This window comes from Haemaphysalis longicornis, unplaced genomic scaffold (genome assembly GCF_048455015.1).
Source record: "Haemaphysalis longicornis isolate Haplotype H1 unplaced genomic scaffold, Haemaphysalis longicornis Haplotype H1 scaffold_3, whole genome shotgun sequence".
In the NCBI taxonomy this organism is placed as follows: Eukaryota; Metazoa; Arthropoda; class Arachnida; order Ixodida; family Ixodidae; genus Haemaphysalis; species Haemaphysalis longicornis.
In genome coordinates this window covers 8,721,323-8,732,688 of record NW_027526335.1, presented here as the reverse complement: position 1 = coordinate 8,732,688, position 11,366 = coordinate 8,721,323, and the positions used below count along the sequence as shown (strand labels likewise).

Below are 11,366 nucleotides of genomic sequence, written 5' to 3'. Positions count from 1 at the left end.
TTTGCTTTGGCCGGGTGGCTGAATCGAGTCACAGACAGACAGACGGACAAACATACAGACACACAGACATACAGACAGACCAAAATTTCTGGGTTTAAGTAGCCCAAGAAAGACTAGCGTCTTTAAAAAACAAGAATTCTCGCACTCCAGTCTTAATGTCGAGGCAAGTCGAGGCAACCTCGTAGAAATAAACTCACATTAAAGCCGCAGCGAAATCGACAGCCCAATGAGAAAATCAAGATAGAGGTGGAAGCGAGCGGCGGGGGTTGCGTGGGAGCCCTCGAAGAAAGCGACGTCACCAGCGTTCCTAAGGAGGGTACCTGTACAATCGCCACCGCACCGTCGCGTGATGTCGTCGCGTCTGAGCGCTCACCTCTACAATAGCGCTCTCCGACTAGCCGCAAGAGCAAGCGCTGTATCAGCTATTCAATACAAATGAGCTGGAGGGAACACGGCACCGCCAAGTGCCAGCGTGCACTTCGCTCTCGCATACGAATGGGGTTCGCTGTTCTCGCAGCCCTCTTGGGATAGACTCGCCGCAAGGCTTCTTCTGTTCAACCAGAGTGCAGCCATCGTCAGCAGTTTTGAGTAAGCCCGCCTCCTTTCCCACAATCTCCCATTCGCTGTCTTCCTTCGTAATGCTCTCTGAACCACATAGGCCACCGGCCACACTGACCCTGCCCCATTTTAAAGACGATAGTCTTTCTTGGGCTACTTAAACCCAGAAATGTTGGCCTGTCTGTATGTCTGTCTGTCTGTCCGTCTGCCTTTGACTCGATTCAGCCACCCGGCCAAAGTAAATTTAATATGGCGCAATAGTCATATACTCGCAGCCACATGTAAACGTCTAAGCCCGGTTTATATTGTCGCGAAGCGGAGGTCTGATGATGTTTTCTAGTTGTTTTTTAGTTCTGTGCCGCCGCCGGGGCTCTTCCTCCAAAGTGTTGTGTGTAAAAGCGCTTCGGACGCGGCTCAGCCACCGAGGCCCCGCTTTTCTAAGAAACGTGTTGCCGAGTGTGTCTGCCCGTCGGCCGACCGGGAGACGACGGCTGTTGGGGGAAGCGAACCCTCGCCTCGGGTTCTGTTGCCGCTCGCACTGGCGTCTCCGACCCCCCGTTGCGCGCCTACGCGGGCCGCTGTGTACTTCCGACGACCTTCCCTTTTCCCCTGTTTACTTTAGTGCGTTTTGTCTAACTACTTGCTCTACGCCCGTAATTCTCCAAGCGCGCGTTTTCGAGTTAGAACTTTGTGTCTTCTGTGTGTGATCTTTTCCGTTTCACTTTGGCGGGAACATGTCTGATTGGAGCTAAGAAGCGTCCTCCTGATTGGCTGCGGGTGGGCCTTAGCCTTTTCCCACCCGGTCCGCACACGCTAGGATGCGCTTTTTCCCCCAATGCGTCCCCCCAAGGCAAATATAACGCGGCCCCTCTGGCGATTGAGAGCGAGAGGGAGAGCAACACCAGGAGAGCCGCACTCTGCCGCTCGTCGTCGTGCCCTCCCGCCGGGAGCCATTCGCCCGCCAACTATGTCCCGCTAAGTACTCTGAATCTTTGACTGTCTTTCTAATCTATGTAACAAGTGTATTCATTCTAATTCATATGTGCTAAATGTCACCAATGTCATTTGTAAAGTAAACAAGTTATCCTTTAAAACCTCTTCGACGTCTCGACTTTTCCCTTCCGATCTTCATGCTACAGTAGCGGCAGTATGTAGCCAAAAGACTACGTTACAATATGTTGATAATTGTCAACTTTGTTGAACAAGAACAAGACATTACGTAAATATAAGAAAGGAAATTAGTACACAAGGGATATTTACAGTATTCCTTTATTAAAAAATTCATGGATGCTTGGTTTTTCGATAGAAAATGATATTCTACATCTACTGCAGAAAACCGCCGCCTCCTGGCGGCATATGAAAAATCACGCGGCAACAGCAACGAAAGGTTCCACAAGCTAGGTTCCACGTTCTGCTTGGAACGCACGTAGAGCACGGCCTCGCGGCTCTATAAACCTTCTAGTCGGCCGCCTCCATTCACGCGCGTCTCCGCCGTACTGCAGCGCTGGCATCGAGGAACCCGGCCTGTAGCAGTGCAACGCGGTAAATTCAAATAGCCTTGCGCGAACCTTTAGTGTGTTTACCTTGGAATGAGCGCGACGGTACAGGAACAGCATGACAGGTGAGCGGGAAAGCAAAGGCAGGCATTTCCTTGGCAAACTTCTACAAAGACTATCGTGTTTTCACGACATTTACAACGAAAGGAGCAGATACGCGGCCAAGATGTTAGCCCGTCATTTTGACGACTAATTTGTATTTCAGGGTGACAAGGAAGACGTCAAAATGACCAAAAACGCCGTCATTTGGTATTGACGACCACCCGTCAATTTGACAGCAAACCGCTTGGAAATAGAGCTGCCAGAACTTTTCCGTCATTTTGACCAAATTTTTTTTACAGTGTACCCATGGCTTGTCTCAATACGAGGGAATGGGGGGGGGGGGGTGCAAGGGGGGCGGGCTGGACATTGTCAAATCTTAAGGTATGTGTTCATACTCGTGCTGTCACGGTACTGGCTGAGGTAGTGTTATCCTTGCGATAACTAAAATACAGGCTGTGTCATGCACGGAACCACGCTCGCAAGAACGCTGCGGCGAATACACTCCTCAAGCTTCTTTTCAGGTTTTCGATACTTCGAACAGATGCACGGTACTTCAGCTTTGACTCAGAGATTAGCAAACAAGCGCCGGCAGTCTTAAGCAATCGCTTTATTCTGGGTCCTATAACGGTGATCTTAGGGGCAGAAAAGTCTCTGGGTAGGTTTAAAAGATTACTAGCACTTACTAAATGACATATGACCGGAACACACCTGCGATGTGAATACGTTATGAAATTGGAGCAAGTTCTTGTGTAAAACAAGCGCATGCACGAAAGACGCAAATATGTGTCATTTGGTAAGACAAATGAGTCATTAGATTGCTTATGTTGGCATTTAAGTTGTCTACTCAACATCCACACACACACACACATTTGGTTACAAGGTGAACTGACTTCAGAGCGAATGCACTGAACGGCAACTTTTGAAAATGCGTATGTCGTACAATATGTTGTTTGCTGCTCTTAACGATTAAGCGTTAAGTTAAGCGTTGACATACTGGAACTTCACAGTTGGGTACGTGCACTGATTGAGGTAGTAAAATTCAATTTATGATGCTCAGTAATTTTTTTTCTTTCGAATGTGCTCTAGCCATTCCAGAACCTCGAAACTTATACCCCTGTCAAACGTGCCTATTTAAGTGCACTTACACGGAGTGCACTCGGCTAAAATGTCATTCGGAAGCAGTTAAACGGCAAACGCGAATGACACTTTACAAGGAACGCACTTTAAGCTGAGTGTGGTCCCCAAACACACTTTAACGGGGCCATCTCGCCGAGTGAGTAATCTCGTGAACAGAAGTCCGAAAATCGGAAAAATTAACCTAAAACCGCGAGCGTTTAGATGATAATAAGTAACGTTAAAAGTTAATTATGGATATATTGCTTATTTACTTTTACAAAAATTGAAGCAGCGACGAAAAATAAGAAAATAACCTCTCTCTCAACAACGTGCCAGCGCCGCCTGGTGGGTGTTTTGCTCCATGGCGGCCGTTTTCTGCGGCGTTCTCGTAGGTGGTTTCCTGTGGCCCTGTGGTTGTGTTCTTGCTTCAGCCTATTTCTGTTGTATTCAACGCTTTCAGATAACTTCCTCCAAACAATAATACTGCTGTCATTCACTGCGCAGTGAATAACAGTGAAGATATCAGCGCCGGTGTTCAGTCGCCGTCCCGACTTTGTTTTTTGTGGTCTTGTGCGAGGCGCCGATTGCGATTTTAAACAATGCAAACACAACAAACTGTTTACATTATTTCTCACGTGATAAAGAGGGGGAATTTCAAGTAATTTTGCGTAATATTTACGCCGGCTATCGTCACTGACATCACGGCCAAGGGCATTTTATTTCGTCGTCTAGCAGCGCGCAGCCTAAGTGTCACTTGGGAAGCCCCAGTGCACTCGGCGGAAGTGCACTTAAATAGGCACGTTTGACAGGGGTATTATATGGCCGGTGGCCGAACGTAGAAAGTCGCGTTGTGGGAAAATGGGTCATCGAGTTCAACACGGATGTCCTGGTTTCTGTTCCGTATCTGGCAATAGGGGCATTTAAATCATATTCTGTGGACTAGTGTGGTAGTGTAAAGCTTTTTAGACGAGTCTGAATGGTCAGCTAACATCTGAGTTTCATTGCGGGAAGATTTATTGGAACAGCAGTGTATGATACCGGCCACCCTCTCCGTGTAATTATCCGCTTATCTATCAACTCACTCACTCACTCACTCACTCACTCACTCACTCACTCACTCACTCACTCACTCACTCACTCACTCACTCACTCACTCACTCACTCACTCACTCACTCACTCACTCACTTCGTACGCGCGCACGCATACACACATACACCACGTCCGCACGCCCACCCACATACACACACCACCACGCACGCACGCACACGGTCGTAAGCAAATGTACGCATTTTGCACGCCCGTAACGAGTTTCAAATGTGGCGGACAAACGTGTAAAAATGGCGCCATACTGTGTTTCCAAAGTTTGCGTATAGATGGCACAGCTGACCGTAAGCCTCGAAGATGCTGGCCTTGGAGCTGATGTCCAAGTATTGCGAAAGAAAGTTCAACCGGCCGGTGCGAAAACCTGTCGGAATAATTGAGCAAGGCTGTGTGGATGATTCCACTCTTCTCCCCATGAAAAAGTTCTTTAACTATCGAAGTTCACTGCGAGTGATTAATGCTTACTGGTCATCTCGTAATCAGGACAGAGAATTTGTTAACGAAGCTTTCGGATGTGTGTGCAACTCCCCAACTTGCCATGAACACTCGCCGGATCAACTGACCACTAAATCACAAGGTAATCTATTCACACAGCAAGGGCGTGTCGGAGGGCATGAGGCGATGTTCCGGGTCAACATGAAAGAGCGCGCCGGCTGTTTCTGCATCCTCGGCATTGCCAGGCTAGCGAGCAAATGACATCTCCAGGGCATCCCAAAGTTCAGTTTTTGCTACGCGAAATGTTCTCTTGTGGAAATGAAAATGATTTGCCATTTGCCATGAGCTTTATAGCCAAGCGGAAGATGGGACGTTATTATTGTCGTTTTTTTCTGAATGGCGATGCCATCTGAAAACTTGCTCCTCTTGGCTCGCTAGTAATCGCATGCACTGTTCGCATTCAAAATCCAGTATCATGAAAACGAGAGCATAAGCGTAGAAGTATCACAGCAGGTTCCGAAGGCCGCGTACGTGCACTAATATTAGACTACGATAGCGCTGCTTTCACGCTAGCGCTAGCACATTTCGTCACCATAATATACCCTAGTTACTAATAGCCACAGGGCATCGATTGATTGATTGATTGATTGATTGATTGATTGATTGATTGATTGATTGATTGATTGATTGATTGATTGATTGATTGATTGATTGATTGATTGATTGTAGGGTTTAACGGAGTAGTGGAGGTCTCCGGAATAATTTTGACCACCTGGGCATCTTTAACGTGCGCCAAAATCTCGAACGCATGGGCGTTTTTGCTTCTATCCTCCGTCAGAAAAGCTGCCGCCGCGGTCGGGAATCGAACCCGCGTCCTCGAGCTCGGCAGCACAACGCCACAGCCACTGAGCCACCGCGGCGGTTAGCCACAGGGCATATATCACGCACAAGTAAACAGAACGAGAAATCATATTCCTGGGTGCCATTTATGGCCGAAATAGGCGAAACGAAAGTTAGCAGAAATCCGACGAGATAAACGTTTATTGAAGCGTGGACGACGCTCTGATCTTTGATGGTACACAAAGTAATGGGGAATTCAGCGCTAAATATACGCATTTTTTACACGTTCAATGGTTACTCCTGTGCCAGCACGGTATAATGGTGCTGGTCGTTATGATAGATACGCGGAATTTGTGGGTATTTCAATCCGTGTTTTTCCCACCGTGCGCTCAAAAAAGCCGCCTTAAGACAAACAGGGCCAGTACCATTTAGCGGGGCCTAAGAACTGAAGATGCAACGAGATAACAACCGCACAGCAGCTGCCAAAACTCCGTAGATCGACCTTGGCAAAGCGTGGCTTTCCTACAGAAAGGCGCGAAAGACCGTCGCGTGGGTGCAATACAATCGTGCGTCCTTGAACCTCGCAACCACGCCGGACCGCTGTATCGGCTGCCTTCTTTTAGCTATCTGGGGCCCTATTCTCGCCTGCTTGAATTCACAGTGACTTCGCTGTGTGTTATTTTTCGTAAGCAACACATAAGCAATCAGTGACGTGATGCACGTATAGCTATGACGAGATGCAGCGTAATTTGACGCTTACCTTATAAAGATCACAATAGAGCTCCTAAATATTGCGCATAAAAGATAAAAACACTTGTCATGTGTTATAAAAATTGGGACCGCAGCTGAGGTTGGCAAGAGAAACACATTTCTTCTGGTGAATATAGGCGTCAATACCACCAGGCGATCAAGTAACGTTGATCCAAAAGCGAGCGAAGGGCGGGTGTTGAGCTAAAGAACATCAAGCAATCTTTTTTGCCGTGTCTATTTACTTATTTGAATCGATTTTAGTGACACAGTTGAGCGCTCTGCTTCAATGCAAGCTTTGTTGCGTTATTTCCTTCCCGGTCGTCACGGCCGCCACGCTACCGTCTGCTGCTATGTTACAAGTTTATGGCGTGATCACAGAAAAAGACGGCCGTGATAATCGGTTGTATAACGCGGTAAGGATAGTGTGGAAACTTTCGATGAAGACGAAGATAAATCTAGCATTGAGCTCAGCAGACGCATAGACGAAGAAGACGACGACGACTAAGCGAGACTACGAGGTGGCTGCATGAAAGGCGGTTCCACGTACATTGTGTAAATATATTTGCTTTTTCTATCGACGACAGCCTCCTCCCTCTCCTCCCTGGACGTTTTCCACATGGTGCCGAAACCCGGGAGAGCAGAAGGTGACGATGTTTTCTTGGTTTTCCCAACACCAGCTGGCGCGGGTGATTCTTCGTGAACTGTGGTAAGTTATGAGCAGAGCCGCCTTTAAGGTCCTCCGTCGTTCAACGCCTATTCTTTGCAATTTCCTGTTTCTTTCGCGTGTACTCCTTCACCAGCACCTTAAGTTTGAACATTGTAGAATAAAGCAGGTCAGGCCATAACAGATCTGTCCTTTTGTCTTCAGCAGAGTAATCATCGTCTCTTTCATTGGTCAAATAAAGCGCTGTTTCCCCTTAAGAAGAAGGCTTCTTCTGGGGTATTTTTGGAGTCAGGTCATCGAAGTCAATGTCATCCGCGGTTTTTTTTGTTTGTGATTGTCCATTCCTGGTAGAAATCATTGCATTTCGCTCCAGGAATGTATTAAGGGTGGCCATGAGAATACACAACATGGTTGGTTTCCATTTGCGTTATATTTTGAAAATCCCTTGTCATTGCGTGTTGGCCTTCATCGTTTTCCGCTCCTTGAGTTTGATTTGCATTTGATTATTTGTCACTTTGGAAATGACTGGTGCGATTCTCCCGGTGTTTCCTATGTTCTGCTCGAATTCAATCTTTGATAAACGCCATTTGGTTTTCCCGAGTTTTTTTGTTTCAACTATTTTAATTCAACCTTGGCTTTTGCCACAAAAACCAGGTAATCAAAGTTGAATGCGTCTTCAAACTCGGCATCCAGATTATCTATGTCTACAGCACCTTCCACTTCTCGGTTAATCTTGCGTAGTACGTCATGATGGTTTCTCAACGTATTAGCGAAAGCCGTCAACTCACTTATTGGTGGTCGTGTTCTTCGGAGGAGGTCTTCAACTTCGCCGATGATTGCCGGAATGTCTAGTCTGACGATGCGCCGCCTTTCCAGAATGGCCTCCATGGTCCGGCCCAGCGTCGCGTCGATTGTAAGAGCTGGCCACCGGGCTCAGAAGGCAGAAGTGGACGTTGTCACCGCGTCGGTCTTCTCTCCGTTCACGGACGTCTCGTGCTGTGTCGGGAAGATATTTCTTACGGCTGGGTTTGTTCAGTCTTCTTCTTCTTGTTGGGCTGCCCCGCTCTTTCCCGAATCGGCTTCTTCCCTGTGCAGCTTCGATCCCGATCTCCAGAGGCGAGAAGGCGGTCGAAAAAAAAGAGAAATACGCTCGCTGTAGCTCACCTTTGGAGGTCCCTTCTCCCGGGTTTCACGCCACCAAAATATGTGAAGAAAGGGACGAGCCGCGTAGACCCCTGCTAATGCTGGCTTTAATCGAACAAGCTCGTGATGACGATAGTGGGGCATGAGAGAGGCATATCTACTTATTTCACAACGGATAGCGAAACGCTACGCTGTACCGATGCCGCCGATTCACTCATCCGTCAAGCTCGAACTCAATCAATGCAGTAATGAATAAAATAGTCAGATTAATTTGTTATTTTTCTTTTGAATTCAATAATTTAACTTTCCAGCTTACTAACAGGAGTGTGTAGAAATGCCTTATGTTGGGTTCTTTGTAATGTGGAGGGGCTTGTACTTCCCTCTTATGTTGCTGTTAGGCCAAACAAATAATTGCTATTTAGTTGCCGAAGATAAACACAAACTACAAGACGTTATTTTTACGCTCCCTTATCGCAAACTTCGAAACGGAGAAAACTATTATTTCTTTCGCTAGAAAACGGTTTTAAACCGCGCGCCGTGAGAAACTCTGCCTGCTGCAAATTCACGGGGATTTGACCGCGCCGACGGTCGGTGAAATGTCTTGCCCCATTTAACGGCAACGGCAGCCGCCATTTGCAAGCTGTTACGCAATTTCACGTCACTTTTGAACAGGCTGAAGTTGCCAATATGTGACGTAAGTGTGTATATTACGTCACGTATATGCCAATATGTGGCCAACTGTGTATATTACGTCACGCCCTCTCAGTCAATCGCAGAGAAGGCGTGACAAACAAATCGGTGTGTTGTAGAATAGCAAAAAACACGCCTACGTTGCCGTATCCGCTGCTTTTCGTCTAGTTTTTTATTGCCGGCTAAAAATTATGAAAAAGGTTCAACAGCGCGGGAGACGAAGACGACGAAGAACACAGGACAAGCAACGCTTGTCCTGTGTTCTTCGTCGTCTTCGTCTCCCGCGCTGTTAAACCTTTTTCTAAAGTGAACTACCAACACGGCCAAGCTTCCACTCTACTAAAAATTATGAGGAATCAGTATTGATAAATACGGCGAACTTCAGAACTAGTGCCGATAAACGTCATGAAAAGTCAGAATGACAACAGCACACACCACCGCTTTGTCAGCCGGAGGCCCGTGACCAAAAGTGAAAGCCAATCAGACAAAGCTTCCGGTGAATTCACTGTTCACGGTGATTTTACGTCATCGAGGTTAGGGCCCCTGCGAAAAGTGGTGGCACGGCGATGTGAAACTGTCAACACATGGTCTAAGCGTGTCGACACATGGTCGACACGCTAAGCTTCCCATTCATGGTCTACCGATAGTACCTAGAGTTTCTTTTTTCGGCTCTCGGTAGTGTCAAAACAATAGCCACAGTCAGCTATCGAACTTGCTTATTCCTCCGCTCGACATTATTCTTGATTCTTCTTTTGCGATATTTCTCGCTCCCTTGACTCCCTGGAAATAGGGTCGCTGGTTTACTCTCCGGCTGACAGAGTCCGCCCCGGGGAGCCCGGATCACGGCTAGGCCAGCAGGTACACCCCCCCAGGTAACCGATAATTGCGCCACTAGCGCCAATTTGACCCCTAGTGCTTGGTAGGCCAAACTGTCCAACTAAAAAAAAACAAACAAAAAAAAATCACTGATGCTGTTATGGCAACGCTTTTGTTGATGCGCGAGGAGGAAACGCCGTGCCGCTTATCGTCTGCTATGGTGTGAACGAGCGCGCCTGTCTTTGTGTGCCGCAAGCGTGAACAAACACCGCTTGCATTTTGCTTTTCAGATTGGGCTGCTGCTGCACATGTTGCTTTTTACAGCTTTCAGTTGCTAATTTGCTTGGACTCTCAGCACGTACAGAAAACATTTGTTTGGACATATTTCTTAGCTGAATACACGTGAGGCAGCACGCCCTGTAGCGTGGCAATTTTGTTTGAGGCAGAAAAAGTAGTAGGCGGAAAATGTGGTTCACTGATCTTATTAGCAACGTATGGCAAGCGAAGTTCAATACATGCCACAAAAGCACATAGCTGTGTATCTCGTATAGTAAGTACTAATGCCCGCATTCTGTGTCGGTTACACAAACATAACAGAAATCTTCGTACAATTCGTCGTATACAAAAAATTGCTGCAGAGGTCACCGCGTTCATTTGCTGCACAGAATACAATTCTACAGAAACGACGTTTCATAAAAGCACGCGTTTGTAAATAATAAAATGATTATTACGTGAGATGACCAGCTCATTTCGCCACCATTAACAACCGCTCCATATTCTCATTCTCGCAAACTTACTAGCCCAAAAAACCCTTTATAGCTAGTGAATTTTCTGCGTAATTTCGCCATACATCACACTTGGTAAATGTAACAAATACCACCATGGATATCAATAAACACGTAAAAGCGAAACAGATATTGAGAGTGCTAACAAGGTACGAAAAATGTGTCCTAGCACAGGTTGAAAATCGAAGCGCCGCTCGGTCGTCGCGCAGGTAACTCGAAGTTCTCGTAACACGGAATGCGAGCGGTCAGCTGCCACGTAAATAATTTTCTGGGCTTATTTCGTGCTAATAAGCATTAAGAGAAACTTATCGTCGGAACGCTCTAAAGCCAAACCAGTTCGTCGAAGAAGCATTTAGGCACATTATGCGAACATAATTTCCAAGCTTTTTTCTGGTGGAAAGAAAATGAAGAGCAACCACTCACCAAACCGACACCGAAGCGAAATTTCCGTCTGCGTGTCCACTGGCATCAATCGGCTCATGAAAAACTGTCGACAAGTAGCTTCACATGCTTACAACATTACGGACAAATGCGTTGTACCAAACAAAAAGAAATTCACTGTAAAGCAACAGCAGAAGATGTTTCGGTCCGCCCTGCAGCTTTTTTGCTAAGGATAGCGCTTGCTTCTTCATAGCTTTCACTGAATAAAGCGTGCTGACCTGCATGCCGCCCGCTGGGAAACGGAAAATTTTCGCTGTGTTATTCCTTCCCGAGTTGTCGCACCGCACAGCATCGAAGCACGCGTTGTGTCCTTTTCTCAGTTTCCCTGACATTTTGAGCCCATTAGCACTCGCAGACACCAAAATTTTCACCTTCAAGGCATACTAAAAATCTTCTACACGTGCACGCAGTGAAAGTGGCAGGAGCAG

At 46.9% G+C, this 11,366-nt stretch overlaps 1 protein-coding gene across 1 annotated transcript in view; it reads left to right on the top strand.

Moving 5' to 3' along the window:
• Positions 1–444: 444 nt before the first annotated feature.
• The window catches only part of LOC144173919 (DNA damage-regulated autophagy modulator protein 1-like), a 70,358-nt gene continuing 59,436 nt past the window's right edge, over positions 445–11,366 (top strand). Inside the window, exon 1 of the mRNA XM_077702251.1 lies at positions 445–588. The gene's annotated coding sequence lies outside the window, so the exon portion shown is untranslated. The remainder of the gene's footprint in view (positions 589–11,366) is intronic.